This window comes from Aphidius gifuensis, linkage group LG2, assembly GCF_014905175.1.
Source record: "Aphidius gifuensis isolate YNYX2018 linkage group LG2, ASM1490517v1, whole genome shotgun sequence".
NCBI classification, from domain to species: Eukaryota; Metazoa; Arthropoda; class Insecta; order Hymenoptera; family Braconidae; genus Aphidius; species Aphidius gifuensis.
The window spans coordinates 18,159,836-18,167,367 of NC_057789.1; the positions used below are offsets into that span (position 1 = coordinate 18,159,836).

The 7,532-nt window shown below is 27.3% G+C and overlaps 1 non-coding gene across 1 annotated transcript; it reads left to right on the top strand.

The window, feature by feature from the left end:
* The first annotated feature begins 293 nt into the window (after positions 1 to 293).
* Positions 294 to 365, top strand: Trnas-gga. Its single transcript has one exon. It is a non-coding gene; the product is annotated as a tRNA-Ser (tRNA).
* The last annotated feature ends 7,167 nt before the right edge of the window (positions 366 to 7,532 follow it).

Here is a 7,532-nt window from a genome sequence, read left to right on the forward strand (position 1 = left end):
CGTAAATTTTTTGCCTGTTCCTCGTTCGTTTTTCCATTCTTTTATCTCACTTTTATGTATAATTCGTGCTCGAACTGTATCACTGTATTTGAATTTTTAATTTAATTTTTACCCTATGTTTATTATATTTATTTCTTATTTTTTATTTACCATATTGTGTTTATTTTTAAATTTGCTATTTTTGTAATTTTTCTTTTCATCGTTGTCATCATTTTTTTTTTTTTTTTTCAAAAAATGAATTGACGCATAGAAGGACGTCGGAGTTAACTTGATGAAACTTAGAAAAAATAAGAAGCCCTGTGGTCTAGTGGTCAAGGCGTTTGCCCGGAAAGCAAAAGACCCGGGTTCGATTCCCGGCGGGGGAATTTCGTTATTTTTTCTAAGTTTCTGGTTTTTTTCAATCTTTTGTTGTGTTTTTTTCATTTAGTTTAATTTTTTTTTCTTCGTGTTTTGGATTATCCCCTTCTTGTATTCTTTTACCCATTTTGATTATATTGACAGTTGATTTTGAAAAATTCCCCTTGATCACAAATTTGTTAAAAATGATCGATTTTTTTTTTTTTTTTATTGATTCATTAATGTGAAGTTGTTCCATCGTTTTTGTTTTTTATTTTTATGTCAGAAATTGTGGTTATTGTATGTTGTAAATAAATTGTAACTGAATTGTAACTGAAATGGATCATCATTCTCAACTTTACTATATTTTAGGTGATTATTATATCGTACTTTTTTTTCTGTTATTATCCTTTATACTTTTTATTTTTTAAACTTTTTGTTTGTAATATAATGATAATTGTTGTAATTTTCGATAATTTTCATTTTTTTTAACGAATTTTTTTTGATAGTTCTTGAGTCTTCCTTTTTTTTAATTTTAGATTTAGATCATTAGATTTACATCAGGCGTTTTTTTATTCTAGAAGTATCGGAGATGTATGTTTTCTTCCTGAAATCTAAATCAATTTTAAGACGTTTTTTCTTTGAAACATATTTAGCTTTATTTTTATGGATTTTGTAATTTGCATCTTCTAATAACCGTATTTTTTTGCGCTTATTTTTGTTTTCTTCTTTACGACGTTTTGCATCCTCGGATTGTGCTGGCATGTTATTAATTCTACTTGATTTATCTAATTCTAGTAATTGATTTGTGAGTAACCTGTAAAGAATTAAATTATTCAGTAAATCTATCCAGGGGGTAGTAATTTATATCTCAACAAAAAAAAAAACAAGTTTTTTTTACAAAAAGTGTCAAGTATTCGAAATTGTGTGTATATTAATTAAGATAAGATGTGATACCAGAAATACATGAAAGAAATATATTTTTGACGTTGTATTTAAGTTGAACTATTGAAAAAAAAAAATTTTAAACTTGACCCCACCTGATGTAAAATATATGTCTATTCAATACTGTAATTTTATTTGGGAAAAACCAGGTGGGGTCAAGTTTAAAATTTTTTTTTTTGTTGAGATATCACATCTTTTTGTAGAGTAAACAATTTATTTATGCTGTCAAATTAGTTTAGAGGTTATGTCATGCATACAAACAAATAATAACATACTGCAGTGCAGCCAAAATATAAACACTAAAAAAAGAGAAGAGAACTCAGAGAAGTAATTGTAAAGTTTTACCAACTGAACGGAAGAAATCTGGTCCATTTGATAAAAACGCAAAGACCGTAAATATCAATTATGCTTTAAATATATATTACCGCAATGAAAAAATCTGATTTTTTTTTTAAAAAAAAGCTTGACATCGATTTATGGGATCATTACCAATTCTCAACATCCTCATTCAACTCTATCATATTTTAATTAAATTTCTAAAAGATTTGAGACGGAAGGGGACAAAATATTTGATGTATAATAAGGCACGGTAGTAGCAGTTATAGTTAACCTCATCTCACACATATTCTCATCAACACATTCTTTCTCATACTTGACTCGAGGCACTACCGTACCCATATTTATCGTGTTTTTCTTTATATTCAGTGATTTTTCCTTCAAATTTCTCATATTTATCGTATTTTACTTCATATTTAGTGATCTTCCTATGAAATTTTCGTACATTTTCCTTCATATTTACGTGATATTTTCCCATATTTATCGTGTTTTTCTTTATATTCAGTGATTTTCCCTTTAGAATTTCTCATATTTATCGTATTTTTCTTTATATTCAGTGGTTTTTCTCGATATTTTCATATATTTTTCTGTATTTTCCTTTATATTTACTGATATTTTCCCATTTTTATGGTATTTTTTTTTATATTCAGTGATTTTTTTTTATATTTACCAAATTTATCGTATTTAGTGTTACGTACCAGGTTGATTTAATTAAATTAGTCTATGAAATAACAAAAGAAAAGAAGAATATTGAACTTGAAAAATAATAATATAATTTATTAGGAATAATTTAATTCAATCAACCTGATATTCAACGTTTTATTTAAAATCCTCGTATTTTGTTATTCCCTACAGGGTAACGGGTTAGGAGGGGATGTGTAAATTTTGTAGATTCTGTTGTTGGTTATCCAAAAATGATTTATAGAAAGCGTGTCAATCCGGATGGTCGCCTGATGATGTTGAAAATTTTCGAATAATCCAATAGGTAACACAACTCGTAGCACAGAAAACAACACCCCGTAAAAATTCACATTCAATGTTAGGATTTAGGAAGGGTATATTTTGTAGGAATAATTATTTTACACAGTTATTTAATTAAATTTTTTATGCACTGATAATATTATTTGTTTATTATTAACTTCTTCAAAGGATTAAATTTATTTTGTTTAAATTCTTATCAATTAAAATGATCAATAATTTTTAATATAAATTTATGAAATTTTACTAAGTATTTAATTCAATTAAAATGATTTTAAATTTAGTTAGATGTTGGCCGAATAAAAGTTATCACGAGAATGAAGCTCCTTAAAAATTATTAATTAAAAATTCCCATAAAATTACAACTAAGGTAGGGATGACAAAAAGTGGTACCATAGTTGAACCAATCAGATACGATGGTTCCCATAGTAGTCAGCATATTGTAATTGTTTAAACATTTAATAAATAATAATTTAGCAACTTCAACGGATGTGGCATCTCGCGTTGCAGAGGTGACTTTGAAAACTGCTTACCAAAATTTATATAAAAATTATAAAAATAAATTGTTTTATAAGAATGCAAAATTTGAATTTAATTCCATGTGAAAATAAAAATAAAAAAAAATTATGCGTGTTGCGAGTACGCGCGAGGGAAGTGAAACTTTTTTTGGAGTGATTGAGGTTATGACTCTATAAGTTTCTTTTATTGATTTTTCTGTTGTTTTTGACCATTTATATTACGGTCGGTATTCATATTATTCATTTTATTGTTCATTTTATTAACTATTTGATATAAATTTTTTTTATTTTGTTATGAATTATTGTTGTCTAGAAGGATATCGCTGTGAACGTTTAGTACTTGATAAAATGGTAGTTTTTTTTCCTGTAGTATTTGATCAGTTGAATCAGGATGGCAAACTTGAGATTCGACGACTGATTGACTTAGATTGGTTTTTGTTTTTTCAAGCATACCTATCATAATAAACATTAGTTTTAGTATTGTAATATTTTTGAATTACAATTTAGTCATGAATAAGTATTAATATTACCATTTTCGTTTTCATTATTTTGATCAACATTCAATTTGTTGGGATCATTATCCATTTTAGATTCATCAGGGATTTGTGATGATAATGACAATTTTTCCGTCTCTTCACAACGTTCTGCGGTCATATTGAACAATTCTAAAAAGAGATTGATATAAAATTTTTTTATCGTAATATTTTTATATATGTACTTATGAATTTAATTATTATATTATTATGTATATATAAAATAATATAGTAATATAATAATATAATATATATGTACACATAATAATATAAATATGTATAGATATTTATACATGAATGGAAAGATACATATACATTCATGTACTTATGCATGTGGTTTTTCAATTAATTCTTATATTTATATTTATTTATTTATATTATTATTTTATATATATATATATATATATATGGATAGGTAACATATGTGCATGTATGTATAAAAGTATGGGTACGTGTGCTTATACTTATAAATTTTATTATCACATAATAAACATAAATTATTATATTGTATTTATATGTATACATACATTTTATTATATTACAACACTTACAACAAATAATGATTTTCACTGTCACTTTTGAAGGCTAACCTCAAGAGAATGGGCAACACTTGTTGACATTGGATTATTGTAACCAAAATTGAACTTAACACCTTAAATTAATTAACAAAATAGATACCTCATAATATTCCGTAGGTATCTGTTTGAGCATATTTAAAATAAAATTCGATAATGAAATATTATCAACAACCAACAAACTAAAATTTCGACAATAATAATGCTATGGTGCCGGCTATGACAACCATGAGACCAATACTATGAAGCAATATTTTTATTTTTCAGTTTTGCGCATGCCTATTTTTATTTTCTCTCTCTCTCAAACTATGCTATACTGTGTTGCATGCAACGTTTTATGTCGCGTTACCTATGCTATATGTATATCGCAGTATACATATTGCATAGGTAACGCCACATGAAACGTTATTCGCAACGTTTTATATGGCGTTGCCTATGCTATATGTATATCGCAGTATATATATAGCATAGGTAACGCCACATGAAACGTTACATGCAACGTTTTATATGGCGTTGCTACTTCCGTCCCCGATTTTCGTGACGAATTTTTTTTTTCATCTACCCACCAAAAAGAAGTTTCACTTCAAAAAAAGAAAAATTTTATTGCTTGTTCTGCATCTATTGAATTTATTAAATTATTATTTATTATTGATTATTAATTATAACTTATACCAAGACGTAACATTAGATTAATTAAGGGACTTGAATATTTTCGGGCCGGGGGGGGGGGGGGGGTCCAGATGAAAAGCAAAGAGCTTGTCCAAAGATTTTGGCTAAGTTGCATTTTCATTTTTCATCAGTATAAAGTGTAAAATCAATCTCATTTTTATTACATATATAATTTCAAGTGTATTAAAACCCATTTTTTTCAAGTAAACATTGATAACATCATTCATACGTAAAACAAATTCGACTCAAATCACGACATCAATCTACCTGAAGCTTCAGGTATTACGAAGGAAGTCTTGGTAATAATCTATTTTATCAATGTAATTTCGTCGCGAATTTCTTGGTCAAATTCGTAACTCAAATATAGTCATATTGTACTCGCCAAGATTAATAATGTCTTTTGAATATATTCCATATAATTTCCAAGTTAAAATCAAAATTGTGTCTCAGTTTTTATTTAACGTCTAATCCATTATTTTTTATTCCTATCATCTCAAAATTATCCCTTTATTTTGATCCCGCTTATTGTTACTTCATTGTGCATGGCAAAACTAAAACTTAAAAATAAAAAGAAGGTAAATTGTGAAAAATTATTATCGTTAGTCCACGTTAAATTCCCAATTTATTACAGTTATTTATAAGTTTCTTTGAAACTTATCTTTATTGAATGATACATCAAACTTCTGACAGAACTATTATGAAATGTTTGACATTTTATTAAAAAAATAACTTATCATTTTTGTTTTATTTATTTAATGTAATATTGTGACTTATATTATTGAAAATTATTCTTGGTTCTTCATATTGTTGATGATTTTTATTTTTATCATTTTCATTAAAAGATAAATCACTTTATCATCAAATGTAATATATGGAAGAACTTGCCTTCATAAAAATTCATTGTGGCCAAACTAGAAAATTATCTGGTAAATTGAGTGTTAATGATAGAATAAAATCTGAAGTTACTCGAGTAAGGGCGGGTACACAGGGCCGGTTCCAGAGCAGCGGTAAGGGGCTAAGGAGGCAGGGGTCGGGATCGGTGGTTGGGGTCGGGGAGTCAGATCGGAGGTGTGAAATAAAAGAGGTAAGTCAGATCGGAGGTGTGAAGCACAGTGTGTAGTCTGACACATCGGGATCGGGGTTGACAGATCGGAGGTGTAAAATAAACGAGGTCTGACACCATATATCGGAGGTCTTGAAAGGTATCGTAGTCTGCCACCATGTATCGGGGTTTTAGATTGAGTCAAATTGACCTTCAATTGAACAACTTTTATTGAAGTGTGAGATGATGTCGGAATATATTGAAAAGTTATTCATCCAGTGTGAATAAAATTGTTTAGTCTAGACCGATCTTTTAGTCGGATATTCCTCGTGAATTCCCTTTCTTCTCATCAAATTTGTAGACCTTTAAATAGGACCCACAACCTCATCAGCATCATTATTAATTAGTTTGATGTGACATATGTATATAACATCAAGAAACAAAAAAAGGAAAATGTCAGGGTAAGTTGGAGTTGTGATAACAGTGTTAGATTTTTTGAGAGTGAAAGTAAAAATACTGTTTTTTCATTTTTTGTATTTAAAATGTTGATAATTTTTATTTTTTTGTTTTGTTTGATGTGATTGAATGTGTAAATAATCTCGCTGTTGAAAAAAGAAAAGTGTCAAATATTAATTGTTGTTACTGTGTTAGGTTTTCGAGTTTAAAATTATATATATATGAAGTTGATTTAGATTATCCTGAAGAATTATATGATCTACATGTCAAGAACACAAAGTAACACCTAATTCTGAACAATGCAAACTTATGACAACTTTTTTTTCAAAAGAAAAATACATCATAACTCGGTAATATTCAAAACTCGGTATGAAATTAATAAAAATTCATCGAGTTCTCAAATTTAAACAATCACCTTGGTTGAAAAAATACATAGATTTGAATACCAAAAAAAGACAAGAAGCAACAACGCGATTCGAAAAAAATTTATATAAACTTTTAAATAATGCTGTATATGGAAAATGGATTGAAAATGTAAGAAAACAGAAAGATGCTAAAATGGTTACTAGGTGGGATAATAGATATGATGCTAAATTCTATATTTAACAACCAAATTTTCATAGTCTGACAGTATTTGGGGAAGATATTGTTATTATTGAAATGAATCGAACAAAAATGAATTTTAATAAAACAGTCTATGTAGGATTTTCAATTCTTGATATATCGAAAACATGTCTTAACTTTCATTATAATTATATAAAATCTAAATTTGGTAACAATGCAAAATTAATGTATCACGACACAGATAGTTTATTATATAATTTTAATTTTAATATTTATGAAGAAATAAAAAAAATTTTAAATGAAATTGATACTTCAGATTATGCTGAAAATAATATTTTCGAAATGCCTCGTGTAAATAAAAAAGTACTTGGACTCATGAAAGATGACAGCTGTGACAGATTTATACATAAAGTAAATACTATAGCACAAAAGAAAATAGCATTAAGTTGGTTAGATGATAAGCGACAATTGTTACCAAATACCTGATACCTGATGCCATGGGGTTTATAAAATAAAAAGACAATAAACATATTTTTATGATTTTTTATTTTTTCCAAAATTATAATATATATTTTATTTA